This window comes from Bidens hawaiensis, unplaced genomic scaffold (assembly GCF_021521415.1).
Source record: "Bidens hawaiensis isolate Kalapana, Puna unplaced genomic scaffold, B.hawaiensis_p1.1 tig00041358_1, whole genome shotgun sequence".
Taxonomy (NCBI): domain Eukaryota; kingdom Viridiplantae; phylum Streptophyta; class Magnoliopsida; order Asterales; family Asteraceae; genus Bidens; species Bidens hawaiensis.
Genome location: NW_027497328.1, coordinates 122549 through 142195, shown reverse-complemented (window position 1 = coordinate 142195; position 19647 = coordinate 122549). Strand labels below are relative to the sequence as shown.

Sequence of the window (19647 nt, the reverse complement as noted above, 5' to 3'; positions counted from 1 at the left end):
CAAAATGTAACGTGTAAATAAAATATATTTCAAAGAAACTACTAATTCATTATAAAAGATTTAATTTGATATCAGTTTAAATTATAAATTGGTTTTGCATATACTAGGTAATCTTATTTGTAAATAATCATTCTCATTTCTTAAATAAATCACAAGTATTTTGTAAACAGAAGAGATCTTGAGTTTATAAAAAAATGCCCAGCCTCAATAGCACCATCACATTTTGGATTTGGACATATTAATTTTGGAATGAAAACTCTATAGTTAAGCATGTTTGATTGGAAGGAATCTTAAACTAGATATCCGTCCTTTTGTATGTTTCTTGTTTTTTGTTTTCCTTTTGTACGTCCTGGGCTCTTAGCTACTTGTTAGGAGTTTTTGGTTTTGTTTTAATATATTCGGCCTTTTAAAAAAATATGTGGGCATACGTGCTTCATGGATAAAATGATCAAATATTGGTTAGTACGAGAGATCAAATACCCTGATGTCACATATCTTTTAATTATGAATAATATAGTGATAAATATATTCTCAAATACCCTGATGTCACATAAGTTGATTTGATATCATTCAAAAAATTTGATCTCTCGTACTAACCATATTTATAAATATAAATATGGAATTACATATCTTTTAATTATGAATAATATTATGATAAATATACTCTCTAATACCGCAATGGTAGAACAAACTTCATGAGAAAAAATATATTGCACAATTTGTTTTTAATTTCAAGGGATCATCATAATTTTTTCTCACGAAAAACAAAATATCACCTTTACTTTGCATTTATAAGGGATGTGTTATTCATACACCCTTTATAGGGTGTATATATAGATAGTGTGTGTATTAAGAGGGTATGTGAATAACCAAAAGGATAAATGAATAGCACCATTGCCACCAAACCAATTATGAAATAAAATCAGTAAACCAATATATTTCACATTAACTTTTGAAAACAAAAGTAGGAGTTCCGAAATGATAACATTATGGGACCCTATAATTACTAAAACTATTTAATGGTGCTTTGTATTACCATAAGTAGGGCCACTTACATGGTTCATCATTCATTAGTTTACTTTAGACTAAGGAAAAAAAATTACCCATTCACATTTATATGAATGTAAACTCTTTAAAATGAATTAAAATTCAAAATTCAACAATACTTACAAATAATAATTTTAGGATTAAAGAAAATATATGGTATATACATTGCATTTATTCTCAATTTAACAACATTCGAAATAAAAAAATTGTATAAATTGTAAATAAAACAAAATAGAACACATGCATCTTTATGTAGCAGGGTCCACTACTCTCAATGCGCTATCTAATTGTACACATTTTACATCACCAACACTCAAATCTTGTATAAACTATAAACTAATTTAACTATCCCCTCAACATGAACATGAATGATCATGATCACACCCACAAGAAATGTTTCACAATCATTACAAAATAAATAAATTATGTATCAAATTTTCACCAAAAATAATTACCATTTGAACCCTTCTTGCTCTTGTTCCTTGATTCTATTCAAAACTCCCTCAATAGCCACATCAAATGCATCTTTCACACCTTCAATACCTTCATGTGGCTTTGCATACACAATTCTTGGAATATATTCTATCACTTTTTCCCTCATTTTCCTAACCTCATTTGCCCCAAATTTCTCAAGAACTTGTTTTATTGATTTCCCATTTAAAACCTCCTTTTTATCAATAAAAACCGAATAACTTTCAGGTTGACCCGGCAAGAACCATTCGTACTGCGAATAAGCGGTTCGGTTCCAGAAAAAAACCGGAATCGAACCCGCAATCATGCAATCGAAAATCGACCTTCTAGTGAAACTATCACCTCGAGGTTGTAGACAAAAATCCGACCCGAGAAACGACTCAAGTATCAACGACGTCCCATTCGAGCATTTCGACCCGCCACAGTCCACTACCCGACACGAACCCGACGAGTTGTAACATTGGTTTAATAAAATCCCTCGAAAATCATTCTTAATAAGGCCACGTGTCGCGCCCGCAAAACAAAACAATGTTTTGCGTGTACGTGTACGAACAAAGTCCTGCCACGTGGTGACATCTGATTTCAATGTGGGGTGAAACCCTGTAGAATAGGGTACCCCTACATCGAAATAGTCCCACGAGTTTCGTTCGATTAAAAGACGAGTTATGTTTCTCATACCGGGTAAATACATACACCCGGAGCCCCAATCTTCGGGTTTCGACCGACGAAAATCCCATGAGATGCGGCCCATGGTAAGGAAATGATCCCAACCGTTCGATTTATTCCAGTACGGTTGATCATGTACCCACTTTAACATCGTACGACAATGTAGATCACGGTCCTCAGCCGTGTAATTATTACTCCATAAATATTTACCTACTGCCAGTCCGGCGTAGAATGGGATGTAGAACGCTGAAGCGGTATCCGCATCCAGCGTTCTACATCGATAGTTCAGCATCCGATTATGATAAATAATTTCGGATGCAAACTGATCGGTCCAAAACCACGCGCCGGCTAGACTCGCTGGGACAACTCCAGCGAGTGTAGCAGGTTGGCCAAGGCCGCGGTTTGAATACGTGTCGCAGCGAGAGCCCCATGGGTTTAATTCATGGCAGTTTTCTAATAACTCTGTGTTGAAATATGGCGGGAGGTTGTAGACGTATACCTTGCCGGACGGGCAGTCGGTGTCGGTGGAAATAACGGGTGGTTGAGGGAGGGTGGTGAGGACGGTGGATTTGCGGTAGTTTCGGGCGATTAATAAGAGGAAGATCTGGAGGAAGAAGACGGAGAAGATGATGGATGTACGAGGGAGATAGCGTTTGAGTGAATGTTTGCTGCGGTCTAATTCTGGTTTAGGGGAAAGAGAAAGCATGATATTGATGAGCCTGGATGGTTTCATGTGGGATGTATAGATGGGATGGGTTTAGGGGATGACGGCGGTGAGTGGTGGTGGTGGTGGTGGTGGGGGTGAGGGTTTTGAGAGAATGGGAAAGTTTCGTAATGATTTGTTGAGAAGATATAGGGTACAGTTTTGTTTTGTTTTTCTTAAAGTTGAACACGTATACGAATAAGTTTGTTTTTTTATGAGCAAAATAAATAAATTATTAGAAGTGTAAAAGTATGTCTTTTTTAAAATGTAAATAACATGTTTAATTAGTTAATAAAAGTTTCAAGCGATTTATAAATTAAAAGTGAAGAAATATATAATTTATTTAAATACGTGAAAATAAATAAGTTAAGTGAAACTATAGATTTTTTTATTAATTGGATTGGTGGTCCATTAACAAAATTCAAAGCTCGTAAAATATCAAAGGTTTGAAGGTCTTCCTAAGTGATAGAAATTTTTCATTCAAGAATAAAGTAAAACAAAGCTATAGAATTTTATAAAAAATTAATAAGTTGGTTAACTAATTAATAAAATTTTAGTTAAATTTATAAATAAAAGTGATAAAAAAAATAATAAAATAAAAGGAAACAATATAAATAAGGAAACTTACCATTTAAAGTCTTACGAGTCATATCGCTCACAGAATAACAATATAGCTAAAAATTTCATTTTCAGCCGATATGGTTATGAGACATTAATCGGAGGGGTAAAATAGCAATTTATGTTTTTGTTTTTTAGTTGTTATACAATTACCTCCGTCTTTTACAAAATGATAAATCTATACATTAACTTACTTTTAAAAGTTAATTACACATTTAAATAGATGTTGTCCATCACTAGGATTTAAACACACGGTCTTCACTGTTCACTGACGGTTAGAGTGAATTATTTTTGAAATTCTTGAATGTTAAGATTTATGTTCGTATAAATATGTAATGTAAAATCCATTTAATACGAAAGATTAATGATAATAACTAACTAACACGGTTTTGTTTTTTTAAGTTGAGCACGTTAATCATGAATTTTATTTTATATAATTACATATTAAGCTCCATCTTCTACAAGGTGACAAATCTATGGTGATATAAAAACATTTGATACCTTATCTTACTTTTTAAAGTTGATTAAATTATATGGATGTTGTATAGTTGTATACTGTCATCAAAAATGGCAAAAATGAATGGTTTCTGAAGAAGGCGTACGTTAATTTATGTTTAGCTTACTAAAAACAACCATTCGTTCTACTTTAATGTGAACAGTGATGATCATTGATGTAATATTTGATAAGAGTAAAAAATAAAATAGATAAATCACATGAACTATCTGTATAAAACTTATTGTTTTCATTAGACCTTCGTTAAAAAATTTAACGTCGTTAAGTTTTATCTAAATTTTAAACTGATGAGGGTTTTTGATCGAAATGAGGATACGAGTCGATTGATGTAAAACTTACCTCGAAAGGATGCTCCAAATAACTTGATGCTTATTAGTTGTAAGTTTAAACACCTGGATTTAAATCACTGTTTTGTCGTTTGGAATACGACCATAATACTAGCTTATTTAATAACTACAACATTCTCACTCACAAATTTTAGAATCCATTTATTTGAAGTTGAACATTTTAATCAAAGTATTAAACTCATGACTTAATGTGTTACCTTGACATTAGTGACCAGCTGACAAAAACAAAGTCTATAATTCAACACCAAAAGATTCTAATTGAATCCTAATAAGTACATCAAATTTGCCTTTAAAACAAAAGAAGAAAATAACTCATGGCTTGTTATATATGTTTATGGTTTATAATAAAGTTGTTATGTTCACGCAATCACACTTAATCAGAGTTATGAAAAGACTAATTTTAGCAGCCAATTGATCGTTCAATTCTTACCATAATAATATAATTTGCATAGTAAAGTCTATATATTTCTGTTATTCTTTACGATCAAAGTAGAAAATCAAGAATACCATATTAATAAAATATCCTTCACTTAACAATTTCAACTTTCTCCGCTACGAAAACAGTATTGGGTTACAAAATATAACTTAGAAGGAAAACGACAGTAATTAAACAACAGAGGCTGGTATTGAGTAGCGTGTTAACTTTTAATGTGCTAAAGGTATATGGTAGTGGTATGGACGTATGGTTACTAATGTTATTAGTTACTAAAAATAACCAAAAAAATTGAGGGTTTTTAGCCCTTTTTACCTTTTGCAATGAGGGTCATGTTATTTAAACGTAAAAGATTAGAGATTATATATTTGTGACGTGAGTATCCAGCTAAGAATAATTTCGATTTTATTTAATAAATGTTATTCGGTTCAATTTTCATTTGTTAAATGAGATTCATCGGTAACTTTTAGAAAAACAGTGATTAAGATTAAGTATAAAGCGAATTAGCATTAGAATATGGCATCTGCAACGTTTAGAATTAGGGTGCTGGGGTGAAGAAACACTAATCGACCCCGGGCAGATTACGGATAATCTGGGGGTTAAATAGATGTTTCCCACGAGGGGTTAGATCCGGCAAAGATGGTTCTTCTGATAACCTGCAAATCAGACACCGTGAGCTCGTCACTGAGAAGGGGGGGGGGGTTCCTCCTTGTGACCACCCTCCGGCGTGAGAATCAGACTAGATTGCTCTTGAATATAAGTATATATAAAGAGATTGCTAGAGCAGATATCAGGTATAATATGTAAGATACAAGATAGTATATGATAAGATGAGATGATCATACCATTTGGGGTATTTATAGCCGAAGGTAGGTTTCCAAGAAGGTATAGCCGGCTGAATAGTATTCCTGTTCTACCAACTGTGGCCTACGCACGTGCCATGCTGTTAGTTGGTGGGTAGGCAGCGGCTGACAGTGACCAGGCCTGCTGTGTACTATTCCTTTTCCACCAACTGCCGGCTATGCACGTGGTATGACAGGAGTTGGTGAGTAGGCAGCGGCTAATAGTGACATATAGTACAAGAGCATGCTGCTCGCCATACTGTTGTCAATGAGCTGTCGTATCACTGGTCAGATCTTTTGCCCATACCTCGTCAGGTACAGTTCAAAAGATCCTCCAGTATCGGACTGGCTTATTTGGGCGGGAGTATTCCCCCTCCCGCCTTTGTGCGGGATTGTTCCCGGCTTTGCTCATTCCTTCAGGTGACTACTGAATTATTATGAGTGTTAAGCCTTGTGCGTGTAGCCTTGCTGCGCGGGTAGCCTTCTCTGATGGCTGGTATCCGTAACTGCGGGAACAGGCGGAGTACTTGGAAACCATTGGGAGGCGTTTCCTGCGGGAACAGCTAGCGTACTGCGCGTAAGGACGTCACGTCTCTGAGCATGGTGGGTCCTGCCGATCCAGTTGGTTTCTGCGCAGACTTCTCTCTTTGAGGTGAGTCTTGCGAGTTTGGTCTTTGCGCAGACGTCCCTCTTTGAGGTGAGTCTGCGGGTCCAACTGCGCAGACGTCTCTTTGAGGTGAGTCTTACGGGTCCAACTGGGCTCTGCTGGGACCTACCTCTTCAAGTCCCCCCAGTCCAATGTTCTTCTCATGAATGTTTAATAAAGTGAGGTGAACTTTTGGACTTAAGCAAAGGGTTTTTGAAAAGGTTTTAGTTTTAAGGTTTTCCATGGGGATTTTTCCCGCGGAAGTCCTAATGTCACTTGCAGAAATTCCCGACTTTCCTGCTTGATCTTTGGGTATGATGCGGGTAGGTCTGTAACCTCCTCGCAAGTCAGGAGCGTTGAGTCCTAGTTGTGTGGATTCTCCATGAGGTTTTGGTAGTTTTGAACATAGTGATCAATTATGTTAAAACCACCAATTCCATCTTGAAGCTTCAAACAATCTAGTTCTCGACGTTCCTGCTATGCGGGGATGTTATTCCCGTTTCCGCAAGCATGGCCCAGAAGATCCTTCTTGGTTTCATTTCCCTGCGGAGTGCTAGGTATGTGAAGGGTTTTGCCTTGACACTGTACCCGCACTCGTCTTATAGTTACTTTACTTCCAAGGTATTCCTGGCGTCAATTCCCTGCAGGTGCTAAGTATGTGAAGGGTTTTGCCTTAACACTGTACTCGCACCCGTCTTATAGTTACTTGGTTGCCAAGGTAAGGGGTATTTTTGCCTTCAATTCCCTGCAGGTGCTAAGTATGTGAAGGGTTTTGCCTTAACACTGTACTCGCACCCGTCTTATAGTTACTTGGTTGCCAAGGTAAGGGGTATTTTCCCGCTTACTTTTGAATCTTTGGGACTTGCGTTATAAACGTTACATGACTTGCGCATGCATATTTTAGTTTATTTTAGCAATTTTCCCAGTGTTTTGGATAAGTTAACCGTTCGACGCGCGGTTATCAATAGGTTCGGTTTCCTCTCATGATTTGTGCGGTTAGGACCGGCACTTTTATTTAGTGGGATGACCAAAGTTTACTTATGACTGACCTGCGTGAAGGTTTGCCGTTTTTTTTTTGGGTTTATGCGGGTTTTACCGCCTTCCCCACGCAACGGCTTTCTTTCACACTTATGTATGCGGTGAAGACCGGCATATCCGTGTGGAAAGTTAAAAGTATAAATGTAAAATCATCAGCGTCGATGTTCTAAGGAGAATCATTTCCATTAGAAGTGGCTCTCGGCCTTTTCTTTACAAATTTGGAATTGATCTACATGTAACATTTGCGTAATTGAGCTCCGTTCCATGTTCGTGGGACGTGAGTGCCATCGAGCCTTTCGAGCCGGTATGCGCCCTTTCCCAGTACTTCTTTGATAACGTATGGACCTTCCCAGACAGGGGTCAGCTTTCCTAGGCGCTCTTGGTTCGAAGCCTCGTTGTTACGCAATATGTAGTCTCCTACATTGAAGTTGCAGAGTTTTACCCGCGTGTTGTAGTACTTTTGCATTTGTCGTTTGTAGTTCTCTTCACAAGCTGCGGCTAAGTTTCTGCGTTCCTCGGTTAGCATAAGGTCTAACCGTCTTTCCGCATCATTGTCCTCTGGTTGAATCATGACCCTTGGTGAGGGTAGACCAATTTCGACCGGGACCATGGCTTCAGTGCCATAAGTGAGGCTGAACAGGGTTTCTCCCGTACTTGCCTTTTTCATCGTTCTGTGTGCCCAAAGTATGTGTGGAACTTCGTCCACCCAGCCGGATCTGTGTTCCAATAGTCTTCTCTTTATGCCGTCGACGATGCTCCTATTTGCTCTTTCCACCTCACCATTACCCTGCGGGTGCGCCACCGAGGTAAAGGTGTGGGTGATTTGGAGTTCTTTAAGCCACTGTTGTAGCTTCTTGTCAGCAAAGTTGGTGCCGTTATCGCTCACCAAATTCTGTGGAAGCCCGAAACGACAAATAATAAATTCCCAAATGAATTTTTTGATATGTTTTGCGGTCGTTTGGGCTAAGGGTTTTGCCTCTATCCACTTGGTGAAGTAGTCGATGGCGACCACTAGAAACTGGACGTTCCCTGCTGCTGTGGGAAATGGGCCTGTCACGTCGATGGCCCACTTCTGAAATGGCCATGCAGAGGTGACTGGAACAAGTTCATTCTTCGGGCGATGCGTGTTGGGTGCGTAGAGCTGACAAGACCTGCACTTTCTGATGTACGCCAGCGCATCTGTATGCATCCCCGGCCAAAAGTATCCCGCGTTGTTTAGCTTAGCTACAACTGCGCGTGGACCTGCATGTATCCCACAGATGCCTTCGTGTACTTTCCTTAGGAGGTAGTTGGCATCTTGGTCGTCAACGCATCTGAGGAGGGGGCCAAGAAAGTTACGTCTGTAAAGGATGTCATCGATGAGTTGATAGTTCAGTGCTTTACAGCGTAGTTTTCTTGCCTGTGTTTTTGACTCTGGTAGTATACCCGCCGCAAGGTAATTTATTATTGGTGTCATCCGCGTTTCTGTGCCGGTTTGGATGACACAGACTTCCTTGTGTGGGACTGATGGTGCTCCAAGGAGTTCAATGCGGATGTCCTTTCCCAAGTGGGTGAAAGCTAATGACGCAAGCTTGCTTAACGCATCCGCAGATTTGTTTTCGCTACGCTTGACGTGTATGACTTTACAATCATTAAAATCGCGCATGAGGGTTTTTGCTTGAGCGAGGTACAGGGCCATTGTGTCGTTCACGGCCGTGTACGTCCCGTTTATCTGATTGGCTACTAACATGGAATCCACATGGGCTTCCAAGTTCTTTACTCCCATTTTACGCGCAATCCTCAACCCGGCCAAGAATGCTTCATACTCAGCTTCGTTATTCGTACTTGGAAAGTCTAGTCGAATAGCGTAAGTGTATTCTTGGCCGGCTGGGTTGGTAAGTTTTAACCCTGCGCCTGAGCCCTCGCTGCTGGCCGCTCCATCAGTGTAAAGTCACCAGACATCATCGATGTCTTGTGCTGCAGAGGGTTGAGCCTCGTCCTGGCACTCTTTCTCCCGCAATTCGGGGACTTCGGCAATAAAGTCGGCCAAGACCTGGCCTTTTATGGCTGGCATTGGCTTGTACTTTATCGCGTATTCTCCCAATTCTATTGCCCATTTGGCTAGGCGTCCCGAAAGTTCGGGTTTGCCTAAAACGTTTGCAAGTTTGAAGTTGGTGAGAATAGTGATTGGGTGACCTTGGAAATATCGTCTTAGCCTGCGTGAAGCCTGTACAAGTGCTAAGACTAATTTTTCCACGGTAGAGTACCGAGTTTCGACGTCTGTTAGGAGACGGCTAACATAGTAGATTGGCATCTGGATGCCTTTTCGCTCGACTAACAGGACGGCCCCGTTTTCTCTATCTGTGGCGGAGAGGTATAGAATTAATTCCTCTCCCGCTTCTGGTGCTGTGAGCGTTGGGAGTTCGATCAAGCGTGACCGAATTTCCTGAAAAGCTGCTTCCGCTTCTGGTGTCCAGCGGAAGTGCGTTTTCTTTAGACAGTTTCTCAGCGTCGACACGAATGGGAACGACCTATCCGCATGATTTGCCAAGAAGCGGTTAAGTGCAACTAGGCGTCCGTTCAGTGTCTGAGCTTGCTTGATGGTAGTAGGTGATTCCATTTTGATAATGGCTTCGACCTTTTCAGGGTTCGCTCTGAAGCCATCTTTTGTAATAATGACTCCTAAGAACTTCCCTTCTTCCATCCCAAAGGAACACTTGCTCGGGTTGAGCTTCATGTTTATCCTTCTGAGTGTGTTGAATGTTTCTTCGATGTCTTTCAACATCGCTTCTGGGTCAAGGCTTTTGATGACCAGGTCATCCATGTATACTTCCAAGTTCCTCCCAATTTGGGCATGAAACTCTTTGTCCATCATGCGTTGGTATGTGGACCCGGCATTCTTAAGTCCGAATTGCATCATTTGATAACAGAATGTGCCATCGGGCGTCCGAAATGCGGTTTTGTCCTGATCGTCAACGGCCATGTGGATTTGATGGTACCCTTTATACGCCTCAAGGAAGCATTTAAGGCGAAACGGTGCTAACGAATCTACCTTAAGATCAATTTCGGGTAACGGGTAACAATCTTTGGGGCATGCTTTGTTCAAGTCTTTGAAATCTATGCACATGCGCCATTGCTTGTTAGACTTCGGTACCATAACGGGATTTGCAACCCAAGTTTGATATCTGCTAACGCGTACGATGCCCGCGTCAAGGAGTTCCTTGACTTGGGTTCTACACGCGTTAGCTTGTTCCGCCCCCATTACTCTACGCTTTTGTATGACCAGCGTAAAAGCCGGGTCACACTTGAGCTTATGCTCTGCTTTACTTCGAGGTACACCAGTCATGTCTGCTGGTTTCCATGCGAAGATGTCAGCGTTTTTCTGTAGTAAGCGTTTGAGTAATGTTCGCGTAGGATCAGTGATTGTTGGGCCAATGGTAACCGCCTGGTCGGGGTATTTGCCATTGAAAGCCCATTTTTCTGGTTCGGTGATGGTGGGTTTAGCCTTCTTTGGTTTGGGTGTTGATGAGACAGATGCGATGCATACCTGGGGAATACCGGTGATCATCGCCACGCCCTCAGCTGTTGGCCATCCCATCATGCCGTGGACTGAAGATACCACGGCATTGAATCTTGCCATCCTGTCTCTCCCGAAGAGAATGTCGTACGTGTGGTGTGGCTTCCTCATTACGACAAAGTCCACATCCTCTGTGCGGGAGTGTTTTCCGTCTGTGAGAGTGACGGGAAAGATAGGATACCCAGAGGGGTGTTTGTGTTGCCGTCGAACCCTTCCATCGAGGCGTAGACCGTTTCCAGGCGTTCCTTGTCTTCATCATCTAGCTTGTCGAAGAACTGTCTGTACATAACCGTTGACGAGGCGCCGTTGTCAACAAGAGTGCGGGAAGTGATGTGGTGCCCCAGCTGGCTTTTGATGACGATAGGGTCTTCTTTGCTGGGTCCTCCTGGCACTCGCGGGAAGCGCACCTCAGCTTCTTTCCATGCGCATGGTTCTGTCGTCCGTCTTTTTCTTCCTCTGATGTTACCACGAACCATGTGAATGCTGATGTCAACGGGCTTTCGTCCGTTGCCTTTGTATCGGTTGTCATTCTTCCCTCCATTCCTGATTGATGCCACCAGGTGTGTAAGTTTGCCCTCCTTGACGAATGTTTCAATAATATCCCTCAAGGATGAACACTTCTCAGTGGTGTGACCCTTTGTGCCGTGGAAGTCACAGTATTTGCTCTGATCAGCGTCAGGTCGTTGCCGGACCGTTGGAGCTTTTCGCCATGGGAGTTTCTCCGTGGCAAATATCTCCGTGACGCTTTTGGTGAGCGGCCTCCACCTGGGGTGTCGGCTTGATGGGTGTGTATTACCCCTTCCGCCTACTAGGGAGCGAGAGCCGGATGAGGTGTCAAAGTTTACCCTTGACTGCCACATGCTTAGCTTCCTCCTTTTGTTTTGCCGGGCGGTCTGGAAGTTGTTTTCTCTAGTCCTCTGCGTGTAGAAGTTTGTAGTCTGGGGCAGATTCCCACCTAGTTGCTTCTCTGTTTCGGCAAAGCGCTTAGCTGCCGTCATGATGGCATCCCATGTGGATGGCATGCCATCTTTACCCGTCAACGTGCGGATAAGCTCTGGGTATTCGACGCCCTGGATGAAAGCGACGCGAACAAGGTCTTCGCTTATAACGCCCAGACTCAGCTTTTTCGAGTTAAAGCGAGTGATGAAGTCTAGTAAAGGTTCATCCTTATCTCTAACGCAGTCGAGGATCGTCCACTGTTCTTCAATATATTTCCTCTGTTGACTGAAGTGTTGGCTGAACTTGTGTTGGAAGTCCGCTCAATTATAGATGTGGTGGACCGGTAAACGGTCAAACCACGCTCTAGCCGCTCCAACCAGTGTCATCTGGAACATATAACACCACGTGGGTTCCGTCCAGTTGCTGACGGTTGTCCCCGCTATGAATCTGTTCAGGTGATCATCTGGGTCGGATATACCATCATAAGTGCCGATGTTAGGCATCTGCTTGGCACTTTTCGGGGCGATTGCTTCCGCAATGTCCCTTGCAAACTTGGATGTTCCCGCGTTTGCAGCAGTTGGTCTGAAGGTTTTGGAGAAGTCACGTGGGTTTCCCCCCGTGTTCCTTTGTTTGAAGGTTTCTCCGAAATTCCTTCTCGTTTGGAAGTCCGTTTCCTTACGCTTCCCTTTCGCCCTAAGGAGAGGGTTTGCGTCGGTGTCGGATTCCTCCCGATCATCGTCCGAGGACTCGCACTCACTGCTCATGTTGAGCTGTTGTCGAGTGCTTCCAAATTCGTCAGCCTGTTGGACGGAACGCAAGCGTTCGTCCAACTCAGCTTGGAATTCCTTCTGACGTGCCTCCGCCCACGCTTTAACTTGTTCAAGTGTTTGGCTGGGGAGTCTCGTCTGTTGTCCTTCCGCTTGGGTATTACTGAATCCCAGGGGATGGTTGTTTACTGCACTTGCCCTGGCTTGGGTAACCGGGGTAGTGGTCGTAAAATTTACTGCACATGCCTCGGCTTGGGTAACCGGGGTAGTGTTCGTAAAAATGTGTAGTCGCCGGTATTCCCCCTAGTAGCTGGGGTTGTGGTTACCGGAGTTTCTTTAACCATCTTTCCAGAAGTTTGAAAAAACTGAAAAGAAATGAAGTTCTAGCTTTTATGCACGGATGGCGCCAATGAAGAAACATTAATCGACCCCGGGCAGATTACGGATAATCTGGGGGTTAAATAGATGTTTCCCACGAGGGGTTAGATCCGGCAAATATGGTTCTTCTGATAACCTGCAAATCAGACACCGTGAGCTCGTCACTGAGAAGGGGGAGGGGGTTCCTCCTTGTGACCACCCTCCGGTGTGAGAATCAGACTAGATCGCTCTTGAATATAAGTATATATAAAGAGATTGCTAGAGCAGATATCAGGTATAATATGTAAGATACAAGATAGTATATGATAAGATGAGATGATCATACCATTTGGGGTATTTATAGCCGAAGGTAGGTTTCCAAGAAGGTATAGCCGGCTGAATAGTATTCCTGTTCTACCAACTGTGGCCTACGCACGTGTCATGCTGGTAGTTGGTGGGTAGGCAGCGGCTGACAGTGACCAGGACTGCTGTGTACTATTCCTTTTCCACCAACTGCCGGCTATGCACGTGGTATGACAGGAGTTGGTGAGTAGGCAGCGGCTAATAGTGACATATAGTACAAGAGCATGCTGCTCGCCATACTGTTGTCAATGAGCTGTCGTATCACTGGTCAGATCTTTTGCCCATACCTCGTCAGGTACAGTGCAAAAGATCCTCCAGTATCGGACTGGCTTATTTGGGCGGGAGTATTCCCCCTCCCGCCTTTGTGCGGGATTGTTCCCGGCTTTGCTCATTCCTTCAGGTGACTACTGAATTATTATGAGTGTTAAGCCTTGTGCGTGTAGCCTTGCTGCGCGGGTAGCCTTCTCTGATGGCTGGTATCCGTAACTGCAGGAACAGGCGGAGTACTTGGAAACCATTGGGAGGCGTTTCCTGCGGGAACAGCTAGCGTACTGCGCGTAAGGACGTCACGTCTCTGAGCATGGTGGGTCCTGCCGATCCAGTTGGTTTCTGCGCAGACGTCTCTCTTTGAGGTGAGTCTTGCGAGTTTGGTCTTTGCGCAGACGTCCCTCTTTGAGGTGAGTCTTGCGGGTCCAACTGCGCAGACGTCTCTTTGAGGTGAGTCTCGGGTCCAACTGGGCTCTGCTGGGACCTACCTCTTCATGGGGCGTTCTTGGTTTGGGGCGTTGGCTTCATCAGGTTTCTTGGCAACACCGCTGCAACCATCTCATCTCGTTTTCGGAATTCAGCTTCTGAAATCGGTTTGGTGAAACCAAACTAAATTGGAGGGCGTTGGATGATAAGCTTGTTCGGCTTACACCCCTAGTATACTCGGGTTCTCGGTGTACGCCCGTAGCACCATAAGATTTATGTAAATCAACAATTTTATATTAGATACATTACTAAACAAGTAAACGACAATACATAAGATTCTCTTCAATATTATTGATTTATTTCCATGTAACTTGTTAATATTCAACAAGGGGCAATTAAGTCACTAGCATAAAAGAAGGGTCAACTATGTAAACAATAGCATCTAAAATTTATGACATGTTGTGTCCAATGGGTTTTACCGGTTCCAAAGAGCAACCGACATAGCTACAATCTTCGGTTTTACCGACAGATGTCAGTTTTAGAACGTTCCCAACCGGCAATGTCTTTATGGTTCTGGCTCTGGTTCTGTGACATTAATGAGATGACACGTTGAAGGTGTCATTTATGAGATCGAAACTACTGATCACGTGACCCTCACGTGGCTATAGGTGATGCAATGCAATGCAGCTATATCAGATTCAGCTTTGGTGGCGGTCCTCACGGAAATGTGCGAGCCTGTTGGCTCTCATGGGATCGGTACGTTTCTTTGCCGCCAAATAAAGGTTTAATTGAGTTAAAATGAATAAAACATGTGCAAATGACATGATTCGGCCGGTTTTCAAGATATCAGATACCCCTAAGTCGTAACGAGAGCTAAAATATGACATTTATAAATATTTTTCTCTTCAAAGATCAATGATAATTGTAACAATAATTAACAAAACAAAGTTGAATGAGACCAAGATAATGACTAAATTGAGTGAAAATAAATAAAACATGTACAAATGACGGAATACATTAATGTTTAATATGAGAAACTTTTTATAACGATCATTTATTACAAAAATGAGCCATGAAAAAATAAAGAAAACCAAATCGAATACCCGAACCGAATATTAAAATTGTTGTAACATGTTTATGAAACGGAAACCGAAATAATAGAATCAAATAGGCTGCTACGGAAAGCCAGGAATGAAGCAGTGGTATCTCGCTTTTAAGGTGATAGAGGATCTGAAGTAGTTGAGTTTTCTTTAGATTGGAAATAGATCCAAGTTTGAAACTAGATTGGTGTAGTTTTCATATTGGATTGATGTAATTTTTTGGAGTCTAATTCGGCTGCGTTTTTTTAATGAAATTTTCCGTTAAAAAAAAAGAAGAAAAGTACATGCTGCTACAGTGTCGTTAACTCGTTACTCGTTAGGCTGTATTGATGGGATGGATGGAGGAACGAGAACCTGGTTGTAGTCTCATTCACATCCAACTGGACCATCCCTGGTGGGCCCAATCGGCCCATCACATTCTCATTTCTCACCAAAGATGGTCACCGACAATATAACTTTCTTGTGTCTTCCCGTCCTACAACTGTCATTCTTTTACACATACAACTAATTGGATTTAGAATTAACCACTAACGATGAAGACGTTAAAACAAGTTGAAGTTGCGCTATAATATTATATTCAACTTTATCAACATAAATCATGTAGGTTTCTACACCCATTATTCAATCATACTTATTTTTTCTGATAAAATAACAATGCATGTCACACGTCCAAATTTATAAACCATCTAGTGTTTTTCCCGGCTCAGAGCAAGTTGATAAAACACGGGTGATGATAAGTCGAAATGATAAATCGACGCGAATTCGGTCGGTTTCAACTACATGCGTTTGTATCGGAACTAAGACAAGAATAGAAAAAAAATTAAAAACTGGGGTGGACCAATAGTGTGGTGTCAGTCGGTAAAACTCAATCATTTGTAAAACCCAGTCGTTATCGATCTCGGGCGTTGAGGCGGTTGAGTTTACGCGATTTAGTCGGTTTTCGTTATGTTCGTTACAACAATGGAACTAAAAAAACAAAATCATCATTCGGTCAGTTTTTGTTACGGTACTGGAACTAAAACAAGACGCGGTGAGTCTACGTGAATTCGGTCGGTTTCATCGCGTTCGGCACGGTACCGTAACTAAAACAAAATAATAAAAAAGACAAAAAAATCACATTCGGTAGGTTATCATTACGTTCATTACGACCGAAATTAAAAAAAAAAACCCTACCAACATGGGGCCGCAAAGTGGCGCAATCTGAGCTTTGCGACACCAAACTTGTTAATTATATTATATAATAATTATATGATTGAAATACTTAAAAATAGTAACAACCATTATTCTTCATGATAAAAAATAATTTTGTTAATATGATTATCAGTTAAACACAAGTCACTATCTTTTTTTTCTGTAGATTTTCGTTTTCAGATTTTTTTTGTTAGTAATTATAATAATAAATTATTAGAAAATAAGACTACACAGAAAAAAGGTAAATTGACCGGTTATTTGCCGATTTGATCATAAAATTAAAAAGTACTCATGTTCATCGTGTTACATTTAAAAATTATATTCAAGGCTCGGTATATGAGAACTTGCCGGGGAAGTCCTGAACATATATAAAAACTAAAAAGGCATAATGTATAAAGGGGCATAATCCAATTTATGACACTCTCGAACCGACATAACAAATATATGAATTAATTTAATTAAGATATACACTGCTAAAAATATAGGTAGATTTATTTTTATTTCTTTATGTCAATTCAATTAAAGGCTTATTTTATTAAAGGGTTTGTGCTTCATGGTTAACTAGTTTTATATTTATCGCGGTCTGGATTTTCAAAACAATGAAACTTAACAAAAACGTTGACAATGTTTTACTAAATTAGTGGAAATTAACAAACTCAATGTAAACTTTGTAAAATTTATTAAGGTATTTATAACTTGATTAATTAGCGTAATAGTTAATAAATTTCATAACAATGTTGCATATTTTTATTATTTTAAAAGTAATTTGTGTTTAAATTATAGCAGGCACTCAATTAAGTAACGTATTTTTCTATTAACATGTTTATAACTCAATTAATTAACGTAATACTTAATAATTTTATAGAAAAGTTATAATATAAAAAAAACATGATTTCATACACCTCGTATAGCCTTTCATTTTTACAAAGTCTTGCTAAGGAAAATGTTTAAATGAGTATGCATTGCGTGTAGATTTATATGAGGCGTACAAGCCAGAGAACACAAAAAGACAAAATGCGACTCTTTGATTTGATCTATATCTCTTATAAGGTAATCTAGGGCGAATAAAATGACCCTTTAAAGTGTCTTTGTGATTTTTTAACAAATACTCAAAAAGATCTTAAACGTTTTTGGATTCATATTTTTCATCGAAGATTATCAAACTTCTTAAAATATTTTTATCATGGTATAAGCCAACACTCGAAACGCCATTAAAAAACACATCACATAACATAAAAAAGAGAGAAAAGAAAGGCGTGCAATAGTTGTGATACATTAAACCACAGTATGATGCTAGTGTTGTAGTTAGAGGCGTTCATCGGATCGAATAACGGATTATTCGGTTCAGACTTAAATCTTTTTTTGGATCTTATCCGAAATCGGATCCGATCCAAATCAGGGGTGTTCCTATCCAACTTGAATTGTTTTTGGATGGATTCGGATAATCCGAATAACCCGAAATAAACCGAATAACAAACATTCAAACAAACGTTGAATTTAATAAAAGTAAAAAATCGGATAATTAAAATAAAACGTACATAAACAAAAGTCAAATTCAAACAAAATACTAATTAAATCTGTGATCCATCATAATTCTAAAAACTAAAACAGTACACGAATAAAGCAAAACTTCAAATAGTTAAAGCACTTGTCATTTATTCGGATTATTCGGATATTCAAACTATCTGAATTTTTTTTTTGAAATCTCTATCTGAATCCGATCCGAATCCGAATTAGTTATTCGGATATTCAGATCTATCTAAATAAGAATACGGATTGAACTATTCGGGGTTCAGTTCGGATTTCGTTTCATTTTCGGATTTCCTGAACACCCTTAGCTGTAGTCCTACATACTAAATGTGAAAATTCCAAATACGTAACTAATTAAGCCCTTAATCCAAAAACAATAAAGTATCATTGGGCCGAGCTTACAATGAAGCGTGAAAGAATCTGTAATAGTGTGCTGTTTGTCAATGGGTTAAGACCGGATCATGAAACCTCCATGCTTGTTGCATGTTGGCACAAATCTACCCACACAAACAATGTCGAAGCTTGGATGAAAATGTGAGTGGGAGTGGAGGGTTGGTTGACTCAATATGTATAAAAAATTTCAAATGAAAACATGTATATTAAAGAAGCTTCGCCCTTGCACACATACATGTTTTGATGAATATAAACAAGAGCAGTTCGATTGTTGAAGAGGTATGTACCCGCCTCAACACCCCACAAGATATAGACAAGAGTCTTGAAATCAAGACATTATGAAGGCACAAAGCCAAAACCTATGCGCATGGCGCATATAACATATGCTCATGCATCACATGCTCAGGCATCACATATGCTCACGCATATCACATATGCTCAGGCATCACATATGCTCACGCATCACATATGCTCACGCACATCACATCTGCGGCGCATCCGCGCGTGGCGCATATCACATGCTTGTGCATATCACATCTGCGCATGAAACATCTGCGCGTGAGAATAAAGAGAAGACCTCGCGCATCCTCAGGATAGGCGCATATCACACATGCACATAATCAACCTCGTCCTTATCCAAATCAGGATTAGGGCAACCTTGATTGTGCACGTCAGACAACCTTCCAGAAGGTATCTTTTTAAGGAATAAGAATATGCTGATGTTGACTGCTGCCAAATGAAAGGTGGACAACTCAGCATAACCCATGTGCTACCACGTGATTATAACCAATGAAAAAGCACCAGGTGTCCCCAAGGACACGTGGCGCAAATCAATTGGAGGAGGCCAACAAGGCTGAGCTCAATCAGTGGAAACCCTAGCACTATAAATACCACATCAACTCCACAAGGAAAGACATTCAATCACACTCAGTTACATCCAGTAACACTCTCAATCACACAGTATTCAGCTACATTAAGCAATACTCTCCAAATTTCCTTACTCTCATATTATTATCTTCTCCTACAAATACTTATTCTCACACCGGAGGGTTACCCCAAAGAGGACCCCTCTGTCCCTTTCTGAGGGGTAAGTTGACGGTGCTGTTCATTTTGTAGGTGGAAGAGTCCAGATCCCAGAGATCCATCGGTGAAATAGCATAATCACACCCGAGGAAAGTAGATCGTCTACCAGTGAGTCGATCCACGTCTCTTCATTGGCGCCATCCACTGTTACAACGGCAACAAGATCTCATCAGATCTATAAAAAAAAAAAACAAATTTTCACCATGGTTTCTGGTGCTCGTAACGTCGATCAAGTTCTGGAGGATATTGAACGTGAGGATGTTAATGAGGGACAGCAGTTTCTGAGGGTGCCGCGTGATTCTACGCGCACCACCAGTAACCGTCCCTTCATCACAACTCCTCATGGCCAG

At 40.7% G+C, this 19647-nt stretch overlaps 1 pseudogene; it reads right to left on the bottom strand.

Moving 5' to 3' along the window:
• Positions 1–1341: 1341 nt before the first annotated feature.
• On the bottom strand, positions 1342–3112 carry LOC143592905 (xyloglucan galactosyltransferase XLT2 pseudogene; annotated as a pseudogene).
• Positions 3113–19647: the final 16535 nt, after the last annotated feature.